Source organism: Rhinolophus ferrumequinum, chromosome 12 (assembly GCF_004115265.2).
Source record: "Rhinolophus ferrumequinum isolate MPI-CBG mRhiFer1 chromosome 12, mRhiFer1_v1.p, whole genome shotgun sequence".
Taxonomy (NCBI): Eukaryota; Metazoa; Chordata; class Mammalia; order Chiroptera; family Rhinolophidae; genus Rhinolophus; species Rhinolophus ferrumequinum.
This window is the reverse complement of record NC_046295.1, coordinates 51,298,106-51,314,207: the sequence shown is the minus strand read 5'-3', so window position 1 is coordinate 51,314,207 and position 16,102 is coordinate 51,298,106.

The window sequence follows — 16,102 nt, the reverse complement described above, 5'->3', positions numbered from 1 at the left end:
CTTTTTACTTTAGTCAAAAATCATTTGGCCATTTGTGTGTTTGGTCTGTTTCTGGACTCTCTGTTTTAGGAATTGACTTTTTTTTTCTTTAAAGATCCAGAAAATAAATATTTTAGGCTCTGTAGGCCATATGGTCTCTTGTAGCAACTATTTACCTAGGCTATGTAGCATGAAAGCAGCCATAGACAGTATGTAAAGAAATGGACATGATTATGCTAAACTACGTTTACAAAAATTGGCCCACAGGCCACAGCTTGCCAACCCCTGCTCTATTCTGTTCCATTGATTTTTGTGTCTCTCTTCTGTAGTATCACACTGCGTTGGTTACTATAGCTTTATAGTAAGTCTTGAAATCAGGTAATGTGAGTCTTCCACTTTCTTCTTTTCTTCAGTTGTTTTGGGTGTTCTATTTTCTTTGCCTTTCCATATAAATGTATTTTAAAATCCTATATGAATCAATTTGGGGAAAACTGAAATGTTAAAAGTGTTAATTTTCCCAATCTTTGAACTTAATATGTCTCTTTGTTTATTTAGGTCTCCTCTGATTTCTTTCATCAGCATTTTGTAATTTCCAAGTATGTGAGGATTTTCCAGATATATTTCTCATTATTAAACTATGACTTCTAGTTTAATTCTGTTATGGTCACACAATATACTTTGTACAATTTCAATTTTTAAAAATGTGTTAAAGTTTGTTTTGTGGCCCAGAATATGGTCTATCTGGATGAGTATTCCATGTGCATTTGAAATGAATGTGTATTCTGCTCTTGGTGGGTGGAGTGCTCTATAAATACCAATATGGTTGAGTTGATTAATAGTATTGTTCAGGTTTCCTATATCCTTGCTAATTTTCTACCTATTACAGAGAGAGGAGTGTTGAAGCCTCCAGTGGATGTGTCTCTATTTTTTTTTCAGTTCTTTCAGTTTTTGCTTCATGTATTCTGAACCTCTGTTCTTATGTGCATATACATTTTAAATTGTTATATCTTCTTAGGTATTTGCCTCATTCATCATTATGTGATTTTCCTCTTTACTGCTGGTAATTTTCCTTGTTCTGAAGTCTACTTTTTCTGATATTGAAAGAACCAATCCAGCTTTTTTCTGATTAGTGTTTGTTTGGTATGTCTCTTTCAATCCATATATGTCTATGTATGTGTGTGTGTCTATGTATAGGTATATATACCCATATATAGTATATAATATAATCATATTTAAAGTAAGTTTCTTGAAAGCAGCATAGTTATATAGTTTGGTCTTTTTCAAGTTGAATCTGAGAATTTCTGTTTTAATTGGTATATATAGACCACTTACATTTAATGTGATATTTGAAATGATTGGATTTAGGTGTACTATTATATTATTTTCCTGTTTGTCTTCTCTGTTTCTTGCTCCTCTTTCTTTCGTGCCTGGCTTCTTTTGGAAGTTTTGCATAGTTATTAGTATTCTATTTTAATTTATCCGTTGGCTTTTTGGCTATATAGCTTTGCAATTTTTTTAGTGGTTGCTCCAGTGATTATTGTAATAGGCATATCTAGCTCTCATAGTCTGCTTAGTTGAATATTTTATCTTTTCAAGTGAAACATAGAAGGCTTACAACCACCATGTTCCCTTTATCCTCTCACTTTGTAAGTGTCGTATGTATAACATCTATAAACACAATATTATAACTGTTGCTTTCAACATTCATACATATTTTATAGTACTTAAGAGTAGAAAAATAGTCTATTTATCCTGATATTAACCCTTTCTATTGTTTTTCCTTAATTTGGAAACTACATCCCAGGTTTCCTTCTGTGATCATGTTCCTTTAGCCTGAAGAACTTCCTTTAGCATTTCTTTTAAAGCAGGTCTCCTGGTGACAAATTGTCTTAGTTTTCTTTCAGATGAGAATGTTTCTAGTTCATCTTCATTTTTGAAGAAAGACCTTTTAGCTGAATATACATTGTGTATTGATAAAAAATACTTTAAAGATGTTATACTGTCTTTTGGCCTATATGATTTTTCATGAGAAATCGACAATCATTTCAGCTATAACATTGTTTTTCTGTGGTTGTTTTCAGATTTCTTTACCTTTAGTTTTAAGAAGCTTAATTAGAATGTGTCTGGGCATGTTTTTCTTTTAGTTTATCCAGTTTAGGTTTCGTTGAGCTTTTTGAAATTTGTAAATGTATTACTTTCATTAAATTTGGCAATTTTCCGCCATTATTCAAATATATTTTCTGTATATTTATATTATAAATATATAATTTATGTTATAAATATATAATTTATATTATAAATATATAATTTATATTATAAATATATATACATATACGTATATCATATATATATGACTAAATGAAATGGTGGTAGTGGATATCTTTTCAGAGGGCTTTAATTTTATGAAGTTCTTGCAGTTCTGGAACTCAGAAGGATATAATATATTAGCTAAAATTGTATTTCCAGTCTTCAACTTTAGGAACTTAATTATTAAACAAGTGATTAATTTAATTAATAAACAATCTTTGGATTCCTGAACTATTTCTAAGAAACAGATGCACAAATATTTCTCACTAAACATAATTTTGATTTGCCCTCATTTCTTAGAATGGCATTATATTAACAAATATGAAAAATATGCAAATACCCTGGATGATTATTTGCTACCTCATTTTCTTAAGATAATAGGTAGTAGATGCCTATGAAAAAAGCGAGCTAAATCACCCTTGCTTTTCTGGCTTCTAGTTTTCTCTTCGGTCTGGAGAAAAGAAAAATTGGTTACCTTAGTTAAAGAAGATAATTAATATAATTCGTTGACTATGCTAGGTATTATTTCTGTTTTTCCAGTAACTAGAACAATACCTTTAACATAGACAAAGGCACCCAATTAAAATTTGTTGAATCAACAAATGAATTGACCATGGCAGAGACAGTGAAGACAAAAGCCTAAGATTGAGCCTAAAATATCTTTACAACAAGAAGTGCCCCTTTTCCCAATGTAAAAACATTTGTTTCTGGGGTTATAGGAAGGGTATGGTATTAGCACTGTAAGTTAGAAGAGAAAGCAAAAATTTACAGAAAGAAAACTCCAGTGAAGAAAGGAATAGAACTAGAATGATAAGAAATGAAAGAAAGAAGAAGCTGAAAGAAAATATCCAAAAAGAGGATTAAAATGGATGAAAGGAAGGACAAATGAAAAGAAAAGAGAATGCAGTGGATGCAAGATGACATTTTGAAACATTAGCCTTTTACCAATAGATGTCGTATTATTAGAAAAAGAACTTCGGAGGTCAATGGGACAATCAATTATCAACTACTTAAAATACTAACAAATGTGTAGTAGTTTCACATTTGGGCTTCAGAGGTTCCCCTCAACAACTTCTCACTCCCTTTCCACTCCTACTTTCTCCTCCTCCCCTCTAATCCTTCCTCTCTCTTTCCTTGCCATCCCCTCAGGACTACATATGCACACACCCACAAAGACCAAACAATCTGTAGAGAAATGCACCCACACAGACATTTATACCTAGAAACACATATGGTCAGATTCAGAAGACCCATTTCCATAGTTCATGTCCATGTGATACAGAAAAATACACCCACATGGAGACAAAGTGAAATTTAAACCTCACTTCATTGAGGTCAAATATATACAATGTAAAATGTACCCAGAGTAAAATAAATATATCAGGACTCCTTCTGTTATCCCCACATATCATTACACAGAGACACTAGCAGCTTTATACATGCTGACTCCTGAATTTGGATCACTCTCTCTTCCAATTACACATATTAAAATCCTGTCTCTGCTTCAAACACCAGTTTAAATGCCATTTTCTACATGAAGCTTTCTCAGATCACTCCAGCCTAAAATCATCTCTCTTCTTTCTATAGGAGATTTATATAGCAGTTTATCTGTATTAGGCACACTCTTGAGATATTTGGATTATTTTTGTATAACTATTATTTCCTACTTTTAAATTATCAGAATTCGCTTTTAGATAACATTTATATCCCCCACCCCCAATGCTTTATTCAATAAATAGCCTTTAATAGATACCACTTTATCCTAATGGGAGAAAACTAAGGCATGCAAGAGGAAGGCAGCTTCCTGAGAAATAGTGACACCCAGTCCCCTCTGTAAGGAGACTGGGGATTGTGATCATTTCAGCAGCCTGATGTTTTGGATTGCTCTCCCTGCCTCTGCTGCTCGTCACGAGGGTGGAGACTAACTAGGAGGAATAGAAAGGAGGTGAACTGGGAGTAAGTGTTCCTCAGCTTTACACGTAGAAAGACTCCATCTTGTCAAGGTTCTCTGAGCCAATGGTGTCTTAAGGATAGGCCAACTGTAATTAAACTGAAAAGAGACTGAGGCATAAATCATAATGCTAATTCACACTGGGAAATAAAATCCCAAGGGACCTGGTATACTCCCACCTGCTGGTCAGGGTATTCTCTTCTTACAGGTCTATTTACACTGAAAGTTACATTCTAATCAGAATAATGGGCTTGTAATCAAGCCAGGAGTGTGAATGGGACAATCTCAGGTGCTAATGTCACTGGGCTGTGACAGCCTGCTGCCTGTTTCAGCTGAGGACACACCTGATGAGAGGAGATAGGTATATACCTGGATGACATTGGAGATCTTTGGATCCAGCCTTGCTCTCTGACTCCTGTTTTAGATTCTTTTTATTACTGTGGCCCTTCTTTTAAAAAACTATTGGACATGTGAGCAGTCTGCAATTTCAGACATCATGTTATAATCATACTGTGTGTCTATAGCCTCTCAACTTGATTAAAGTGGAGGTTGCAAGGCTTAGTGGATTTTAGACACAAACTTTTTATCCATCACGAAGTGCTGTGTGACTTCGGGGTAGTTACATCTTAGTGATTCCGTTTCCTCATATATAACAATGAGATGACAATACCTGGCTGGTTGATAGTAAAGACTGAATGAGGTGATGTGTGTAAAGGGCCTGGCACAGAGTAGTTTTGCTCAGTCAGTTAATTCCCCTTTCTTCTTCATGTTCATGAATTCCTAATTTATAGTTCACTATCTAGGTTAGGTCATTGCCAAAGATGGCCAAACTCATCTACTATAGTATAGGAAGTTTTTCATATCATCCTCAGAGAGTTGCTTCAAATTTTATGGATCTTTTGCTATCACCCTATTCATTCCCCTACCATGAGAGCTCTTTTCTTCTTCTTCTTTTTAAAAAAATATTTTTATTAAAAACATAGCTAACATACGGTATTATATTAGTTTCAGAGGTATACCATAATTATTTAACATTTATATACCTAAAGAAGTGATCACCATGATAAGTCTAGCAACCATCTGACACTACCACGCTATCACAATATTACTGACTGTATTCCCAATGCTGAATATTACATCTCTAAGACTTACTTGTTTTATACCTGGAAATTTGAACTTCTTATTCCCCTTCACCTTTTCCCCCCTTTATAAACTTTTCAATTACATTTGACATTCAATATTATTTGATACTAATTTCAGGTGTACAGCATAGATTAGACATTTATATAATTTAAGAAGTGATCTCTCTGACTAGTCTAGTACCCACCTGGCACTATGCATAGTTATTATCATATCATTGATTATATTCCCTATGCTTTACATCCCCATTACTATTTTATAATTACCAATTTGTACTTCTTAATCCCTTCACCTTTTTCACCCTGCCCCCAACACCCTCCCATCTACCACCCCAACAAATCTGATATCCATCTGATACCGTACATAGTTATTACAATATTATTGACTATATTCCTTATGCTATACCCTACATCCCCATAACTACTTTGTAACAACCAGTTCATACATCTTAATCCCTTACCCCTTTTTCACCCATCCCCTCAACACCCCTTCCATCTGGCAACCAGCAAAATGTTTTCTGTGTCTATGAGTTTGTCTCTGTTTTGTTTGTTAATTTTGTTCTTTAGATTCCACATATAAGTGAAATCACATTGCATTTGTCTTTTTCTGTCTTCTTTAAGTGGTAAAAAATATGTAGATCCTGAAGATATGACTGAAATTTCATTTTTATAGCATTTTCTTTTAGATGTACTGTTTAAAGCAGATGGAAATGCAATTATTTTCATTAGTTGAGTGAGTAACTTCAGTAATATTTAATAGAATAACATGTTTTATATAAGAATAAAAATTCATTTTTGCAATCATAGTAACACACGCTGTTTGTAAGACGTGAATAAAATTTAATCATGTAGATTATAAAAAGCTTTATATGTATATTCAAAAGCATTTTTACATATCTTTATGTTTATTTACTTAAACATCTATCTTGTGACAGTTTTTAGTGTAAATATTTTAAAGCTTTATAGTTTGGAAGACTCTGTTCTTAATTATCTTTTTGTTAAGGAAAACTAAATATATATTGCACTCATTAAGAGAATAACATACCTTCATGTACCTGTCACCCAACTTCAACAATTGACACTCATAGGAAACATAAATTGTTTGTTTCTGTACCCCCACAGTCTTCCAACCCCATTATTTTGAAGTAAGTCCCAAACATCAGTTATTTCAGTAAATATTTCAGTATGTTTCTAAAAAATATACACATTTGAAAAATGACTGCACTACCATTATCAAACCTAGAAAATTCACAGTAATTTCTCAATATGATTAAATATCCAGTCAGTGTTTAAATTCCCTTGATTGGCTCATAAATGCTAGTTTTGTTTTTACAATTTGCTTGTTGGAATTAAAATACAAATACAGTCCATAAATACAGGTAATTAGTTGAAATGTCCCTTAAGTCTCTTTTAATACATAGGTTCTGCTCCATTGCTGTCACTATTTTTCCCTATAATATTTTGGGTTGGAGAAGCTAGATCAATTATTTATAGTCTTAATTCTGGTGATTGCATCCCTAAGATTTAACTTGTTTTTTGGTCTCTGTATATCCTATTAATTGGTAGTTAGATTCAGAGGTTTGATCAGATTTAAGTTCAATTCCTTTTTGGCAAGAAACCTTCATAGGTGGTATTGTGTACTTACTTTAGAAAACCTACTATCTGGTTATCTGTTTATGGTATCAGTAATATTTGATGATTAATGACTAGATTCATTAGAGTTTTCAAAAACAAACAAAGATAATATAAAAAATTGTAAATACTGTCTCTTATTCTCCTATACTACACAAGCCTTAGCACAAGAATAGCCACAAATTTTATGTATTTGTAAAGACCTTTGCCCTACAAATGCCTATCTTTTTTTTATGGTAAAAGGTAAAAAACATAAAAGTTACCATTTTAACCATTTTTTAGTGTACAGTTCAGTGGCATTAAGTACATTCACATCGTTGTGTCTCTGACCCATTTTAAATTAATATTTGTATGTGATGAGAGGAATGGATTGAAATGAATTGCTTTTGCATATTGATATTAATTGCTCTTGAATCATTTGTCGAAAAGACTATTCTTTTCCCACTAATTGCTTTTGCACCATTCTCAAAAATTATTTGTCCATGTATGTGTGGATCTGTTTATTGACTCACTGTTCTGGTCTACTGATCTATTTATCAATCTTTATGCCAACAACACACTGTGTTGATTACTGTAGCTTTGTAAGAAGTCTTTAAATCAGGTAATATTAGCCCTTTGTTGTAGTTAGGGTTCTCCAGAGAAAAAGAACCAATAAAATACATACATAAAAGAAATGTATTATAAAGAATTGACTCATATGATAATGAAGGTGAGAAGTTCCACAATCTGCCCTCTACAAGCTGGAGACCCAGGAGAGTTGATAGTATAGTTTCAGTCTGAATGCAGGAGAAGACTGATATCCCAGTTTGAAAACAGACAGAGAGCAAATTCTCCCTTACCCTGCCTTTTGTTCTATTCAGGCCTCCAATGGATTGGTCGAGGCCCACCCACGTTGGGGAATGCAATGGCTTTACTTAGTCTACCTATTCAAATGTTAATCTAATCCAGAAACACCCTCATAGACATATTCAGAATAATATTTAACCAAATATCTGTGTACCCCATGTCCCTGTCAAGTTGGTACATAATACTGATAGGATAGTCACACCCTATAACTTTCCTCTTCCTTTTCAAAGTATTTTCCTATTCAAGGGCCTTTGTACTACCATATAAATTATAGAATCAGATTATCAATTTCTACAAAAGAGCCTGCTGGGCTTGCATTGAATCTGTAGATCCATTTGAGGAGAAATGGCATCTTAACATTAAGTCTTCTGACCCATGAAAAAGGGATAGCTCTCCATTTACAGAGTCTTTAAATTTCCTCAGAAATATTTTGTAGTTTGCAGTGTAAAATTCTTTCACATCTAGTAGATTTATCCCTAAATTCATCATTTTTTTTTTTTTTAAGATTTTATTGGGGAAGGGGAACAGGACTTTATTGGGGAACAGTGTGTACTTTCAGGACTTTTTTCCAAGTCAAGTTGTTGTCCTTTCAGTCAACAGTTGTGGAGGGTGCAGCTCAGCTCCAGGTCCAGTTGCCCATTGCTAGTTGCAGGGGGCGCAGCCCACCATCCCTTGCAGGACTCGAGGAATTAAACTGGCAACCTTGTGGTTGAGAGCCCACTGGCCCATGTGGGAATCGAACTGGTAGCCTTCGGAGTTAGGAGCATGGAGCTCTAACCGCCTGAGCCACCGGGCCGGCCCCAATTCATCATATTTTTAGTGCTATTATAAATATTTTTAAAAACTCCAATTTCTGATTGTTGTCAAGTACGTAAAAATCCAGTTGAGTTTTTGTAATTGATCTTATATCCTTCAACCTTGCTTAACTCACTTATTAGTTCTAGTAGCTTTTTAATAGATTCCATAATATTTTCTACATAAATAATTTATTTTCAAATTAAGGCGGCTTTACTTCTTATTTTTCAATATGGATACCTGTTATTTCTTTTCTTGCCTGATTAAACTGGCCAGAACTTCCAGTACAATGTTGAAAAGAATTGCTGAGATTAGACTTCCTTGCCTTCTCCTTGATCATGAAACAGAAAGTACTTAGTCTTTCACCATTAGTATGTAAGTTTTTTATAGATGTTCTTTATCCGGAAGTTCCTGTCTGTTTCAAACTTGCTAACAGTTTTAATGAGGAATGGATGTTGGATTTTGTCAAATACTTTTTCTTCATTTATTAAGCAGATCATATGGTGTTCCTTTTTTATTTGTTAAGATGGTGAATTTCAATGATCAATTTTTGACTGTTAGATCAGCCCTGCATTCATGGGGTAAAGTATCTTGATCATGATGTGTTGTACATTTTCTATATTGTTGGATTTGATTTGCTAAAGTAGTGTTCAAATTTTTTGCATATATATTCATGGATATTCATCTGTAGTTTCCTATTCATATAATGTCTTTGTTTGGATTTGGTATCAAGGCAATGCTGGCCTCAAACAATGAATTGAGATGTATTCCCTTCTCTTCAAATTTATGAAAGAATTTATAATTCTTGTTATTCCTTCCTTAAATGTTTGGTAGAATTCACCAGTGAACAAATATGGGCCTGGAGTTTTCTTTCTTTTTTATTTCTTGTGTTTTTTTGTTTGTTTGTTTGTTTTAATGTATTGGGGTGACAATTGTTAGTAAAATTACATAGATTTCAGGTGTACTATTCTGTATTACATCATCTATAAATCCCATTGTGTGTTCACCACCCAGAGTCAGTTCTCCTTCCATCACCATATATTTGATCCCCCTTACCCTCATCTCCCACCCCTCACCCCCCTTACCCTCTGGTAACCACTAAACTCTTGTCTGTGTCTATGAGTTTTTGTTTCTCATTTGTTTGTCTTGTTCTTTTGTTGTTTTTGGTTTATATACCACATATCAGTGAAATCATATGGTTCTCTGCTTTTTCTGTCTGACTTATTTCGCTTAGCATTATACTCTCAAGATCCATCTATGTTGTCACAAATGTTCCTATATCATCTTTTCTTACTACCGAATCGTATTCCATTGTGTATATATACCACAACTTCTTTATCCATTCATCTATCGAAGGACATTTTGGTTGTTTCCATATCTTGGCCACCGTAAACAAAGCTGCAATGAACGTTGGAGCACACGTGTCTTTATTTATAAATGTTTTCAGATTTTTTGGGTAAACACCCAGGAGAGGGATTGCTGGGTTATATGGTAATTCTATTCGTAATTTTTTGAGGAACCTCCACACTGCCTTCCATAACAGCTGCACCAGAAGTCTGCATTCCCACCAACAGTGTATGAGGGTTCCTTTTTCTCCACAGCCTCTCCAACACTTGTTACTATTTGTCTTGTTGATGATAGCCATTCTGACTGGGGTGAGGTGATATCTCATTGTGGTTTTTATTTGCATTTCTCCGATGATTAGTGATGTTGAGCATTTTTTCATACATCTATTTGCCATTTGTATGTCCTCTTTGGAGAAATGTCTCTTCAGGTCGTCTGCCCATTTTTCAATTGGGTTGTTTGTTTTTTTGTTGTTGAGTTTCATGAGTTCCTTATATATTTTGGATATTAGCCCCTTATCGGAGGCACTGTTTGCAAAAATCTTCTCCCATTCAGTTGGTTGCCTCTTTATTTTGTCAATGGTTTCTTTTGCTGTGCAGAAGCTTTTAAGTTTCATATAGTCCCATTCGTTTATTTTAGCTTTTACTTCCCTTGCATTTGGAGTCAAATTCATAAAATGCTCTTTGAACCCAAGGTCCATAAGTTTAGTATCTATGTTTTCTTCTATGAAGTTTATTGTGTCAGGTCTTATGCTTAAGTCTTTGATCCATTTTGAATTAATTTTGGTACATGGTGACAGCAGTCCAGTTTCATTCTTTTGCACGTGGCTATCCAATTCTGGGCCTGGAGTTTTCTTTGTGACAAAATTTTTTGTGATAATACATTAACTACAAATGCTCCTTAAATAGATACATGGCTATTCAGGTTATCTATTTTTTCTTGAGTAGGTTTTGATAATTTATGTCTGTCAAAGAATTTGTCCATTTTATTTAAGTTGTCAGTTTATATATATTAAAATTTTCATTACTAATTTATCTTCCTTTTAATAGCTGTAGAATTTGTGGTGAGTCACTTCTCTCATTCCTGATATTGGTAATTTGTGTTTTGTTAGTTTTCTCCTTATTTTCCATAAGTTCTCAGCATATGAAGGACTCTGGCCTTGTTGAAGAGGCCTATCTCTGAGCTGTGTGGTCTTTGGCTTGGCACGAACTATATTCAAGTTTCTTAACCAGCTTCCTTGGGTTCTGTAGGGTGTCCATAAATGAAATCCATAGCCCCCTGACACTGAATCAAATTTTGGGTATGAGAAGAGTGACATAGTTTCATCAGAGTCTCACTAAGATCTGTAATAATATAAAAACTGTTGCTCTGGTATAAACAGACACATAGGTCAATGGAACAGAAGAGAACCCAGAAATAAACTGATGTATATGTGATTAATTTATGACAAAGGAACCAAGAATATACAATGGGGAAAGGATAGTCTCTCCAACAAATGGCATTGGGAAAACTGGACAGCCACATGCAAAATAAAATAAAATAAAATAAAACTGTACCCTTATCTTACACCATACACAAAAATCAACTCAAAATGGATTAAAGACTTGACCATAAGACTTGAAACTATAAAACTCCTAGAATAAAACATTGAGGTAAGCTCCTTGACATTGGTCTTTGTATTTGACACATGATTTTTTGTATTTGACACAAAAAGCAAAGTCAACAAAAACAAAAATTAATAAGTGGGACTACATCAAACTAAAAAACTGCACAGCAAAGGAAACCATCAGCAAAATGAAAAGGCAACCTACTAAATGGGAGAAAATATCTGTAAACCATATGTCTGATAAAGGGTTAATATCCAAAATATATAAAGAACTCACAACTCAATAGCAATAAAACAAACAATCCAATTAACCATGGGCAGAGGAACTGAATATACATTTATACAAAGAAGCCATACAAATGGACAATAGGTACCGGTATATGAAAAGGTGCTCAATATCACAAATCATCAGGGAAATGCAAATCAAACCACGATGAGATATGATGTCCACATGTTAGAATCGCTGTCATCAAAAAGATAAGAGATCACCACTGACTAGTAAGAATGTAGAGAAAAGGGAACCCTCGTGCTGGTGGGAATGTAAATTTGTGCAGCCACTGTGGAAAAGAGGATTGAGGTTCTTCAAAAAATTAAAAATAGAAGTAGTATATGATCCAGCAATCCTACTTCTGGGTATATATCTGAAGGAAATGAAATCACTATTGGGAAGAGATATCTACACCCTCGTGTTCATTTCAGCATTATTTACAATAGCCAATACCTAAGTGTCCATTGATGGATGAATGGATAAAGATGATCACACACACACACACACACACACACACACATTATTCAGCCATAAATAAAAAGGAGATCGTGCCTTTTGCAACAACATGGATGGACCTTGAGGGCATTATGCTAAGTGAAATAAATGAGAGAAAGACAAATACTATATGATCTCACTTATATGTATAATAGAATCTAAAAAAACAAAACAAAACAAAAAACAACCTGAACTCGTAGAAACAGAAAACAGATTGGTGGTTGCCGGTGGCAGGGGTGGGGGAAATGATGAGTCAAAAGGTACAAATTTTCAGTTATAAAATTAGTAAGTTCTAGGGATCTAATGTGAAGCATCGTGACTATAATTAACAATACTGTATTGTATACTTCAAAGTTGCTAAGAGAGTAGTTCTCATCACAAGAAAAAAGTGTAACGTGTGGTGATGCATGTTAACTAAACTTATTGTGGTAATCATTTCCCAACATATACATATATGAAATCATTATGTTGTACACCTTAAACTAACAGAACATCGTATGTCAATTATATCTCAGTAAAACTGGGGGAAGGGAGAACTATTGCTCTTTGGAGGCCAATTGCTCCCAAATACACACCCAGCACCCAGTGCTTTGCTGCATGAGGATTATTTATGATTCAAAATTAATATATAGATTGCTGGACCCTGCTCCTAAAGATTCTGATTCATTAAGCCTGGGATGAGGCCAGGAAATGGATATTTTTACAAGCCTACCAGTGTTTGTGATGTAAGGCCAGGATTGGAGAGCCACTGGGGCGGATGACCTGTTACTGAATCCTCTGGAGCTGGAGCATTGAGTGGGCCTGTGTTGCCCTCTAGTGCCTCTGGCTGCTTGCTACACTTCTGTGTACTCCAGTAACCCTCTGCCTGAGCGCGGGTGGCCTTGCTGCCTGGTACTGTCCTGAGGTTTCCCGTCCAACTTTCTGGAAATCTTAGCTCTTGGGCTTTAAAAATGTTCGTGTATAAAAATGTTGCTGCACAATAGCAGCAGCCATGCTTCTCTGTCCCAGCACCTTGACATATCTAAGGTGTTCAGTACTATTTTCTGAAAATGAGACAACAAAACCCCCTCATGAGGCTTGTATGGAGGGACAACTCACATCAGTGGCATGTCTGTCACGGTTTTGCTTTATGGGGCTGGGATATGACCCATGGTACATATGAATCAGTAACTGTGAACAGTTCCCTGAGGAAATTCTACTGCTACAATAATTGTGGCGCTGTAGCGTTATTGTGGAAGCAAGGCTTTAGCAAGTTTTCTAGAAACACATGAATATGAATCTTTTAGAGTTGTGTAGTCCTCCAGAGTCCACAGGGGCTTCCCATGTACTTCATCTCCCTTGCTTGTAGTTCACTATAAACCATGAGGCAGGATGGGCAAATGGGAAGATCCATACCCACGTTATTAAAAATGACAGACAGCGCATTCAGTATGTGAGTGTCCCTTGTTCAAAAAGATTTCAATCCCACTGACCTATCCACACAAGCACCTTCCGTCAACGAGTAGCCAATCAATAAATAAACCTGTATGTACTCAAGACCAATTCTGCAAAAAGGCATAAGATTATCTTTGGTTCTGACTCCTCAGATCTGAGAGGAGCAAGGGCCGGGTGAGTTGCCGGAGAGGAGTTTGCAGCAGGTGCTTTTAATGGCTTAATGGGATGATAGTGACTGTGGGTTATCCGTAAGCTAAGTGCACTGGTTGGAGCAGGTGTGAAGTTTGTAGAATTTGATGGTTTGCCTGGGGCAAGAGGCCAGGCTAATGGAGACTGAGGCAAAAAAGCAGCAGCAGCTGCGGGAAGCCAGATCTGGCTGGGTAGGATACATAGTATTCTGTTCCCCTTCTCTCCCATTGGTGAGGGAGAGAGTCCCACCCTAAGGTTCTGGGGATGGCTGACACTGGTCCTATGAGATTAACAGTTTATTAATCATATATATTCAGAGCCCAGGGGAAAAGGACACCAAACACCACGCAGCACCACACTGGTCAGGTTAATGGGAGACAGACTGTTGCCGCAGCGCAGAGGGCAGCAGCAGCTGCAGGAAGCAGAAGCAGGTTGGGTAGGAATAATAAAATAAAATATTCAAGCTACTTTGTAGGTATCTTGACCTGCTACTAAACAGCTGATGCCAACTGCTTTTTAATTGATTTTTGCTAACCTGTCATACAGTGCTCTTTCCTGTATTACGGAATTTGCAAGTTCAGAAAAGATGTTGAAATGGCTCAAATTCATCCCATCTTCAGGGTGAGATTTTCTTAAATTATCTTAAATGTAGGGATCTAGTTTTTAAAAATTTGTTCTATGTGAAAGAACATTGAAGAAAAACATGCACTAATTCATTTCCTTATCAAATCATTTTCAGGATATTCTTCCTTATAACTAATAAAAAGTCTGTCATGCTAATTGAGGGTTTTTGGCCTTTTGTTTTTAAAATTATGGTTAAATACACTTAACACAAAATGTACGACTTTAACCATTTTTAAGTGTACATTTAAGTGTACACCACCTGTGGGGACAGAGTCCCAGAGAGCAGTTTCCAGGCTCTCGGCCTCACGTGGAAAGGTGCTGGCTCGGGTAGTAGTTGGCCATCAGCTGTAGAGGGTTAGCCAGTTGGCCGCTGATATAACTGCCGCGGCTGCGCTGGAGAGTCGGGTGGAGTCAGTCGGTTGGTTGGCAGGCAGAAAAGCGGACAGCAGGTTGTGGGTCGTGTGACTCAAGCCTCCAATGAGACTATAGTGGTATGACTCCCCTACCTATGGCTGCGTGGGTGTTCCTTTTTGGCCTCACCATGTCCTGCGTTCTTATGTGGGGAGCAGGACCAGAGTCCCCGCAGGCCGCCCCATATGACAAATGGCGCAGTGAGCAGGGTCTCCTGCACGACCCACCACTACTCTTTTCAGAACTTTTTTATCATCCCAAACAGAAACTCTGTACCCACTAAATAACAACTCCCTACTCCCCTCTTCCCCAACTCCTGCTAAGGTTGGTTCTTGATTCATGTGAATTAGTTTTTGTCTTTGAAACTAGATTTTTAAGTGTCTTGAGAGAACAGATTGAGTGCTCACCATACTTGTTTGGTCGAGGATTAGATGCTGGAGGCAGGTCCAAATGGCCTCTTCAGATAGTTTGGGCCTGAGAATTTTTTTTTTTAATTGAGTAATAGTGTGTTTTTTCCAGGACCCATCAGCTCCAAGTCAAGTCGTTGTCCTTCAGTCTAGTTGTGCAGGGCGCATCTCAGCTCCAAGTCCAGTCGCCCTTTTCAATCTAGTTGTGGGGGGGCACAGCCCACCATCCCATGCTGGAATTGAACCCGCAACCTTGTTGTTGAGCGCTCACGCTCTAACCAGCTGATCCATCTGCCTGCCCACTGGCAGCTCAGCTGCAGCTCGTTGTCTTCAATCTAGTTGTGGAGGGCGGGACTGAGAATTTTTGAGCTGTGGGACCACTCTCATCCAGGCAAAAACATCTTAAGGAAAAGCAGAAATCCTGGAGTGGTGGACGCATATCACAGTGTCAATAGGGACCATAAAGTTAACATTAATTGTTAACCATTGAAGTTGGACAGGAAAAAGCTTGCCCTGCCTAAAGGTGTTTAAATTCAGATTTTCATAAAACACTTAGCCACATATTCCAACCATGATGGAATCAACCTTTTAAAAAGCCACAAGTTTGTGGTCGTAAATCAAGTCTTGCCAATAATCTGTCTCCATGAATAGGCAGGATGCTATAAGATCTATAGA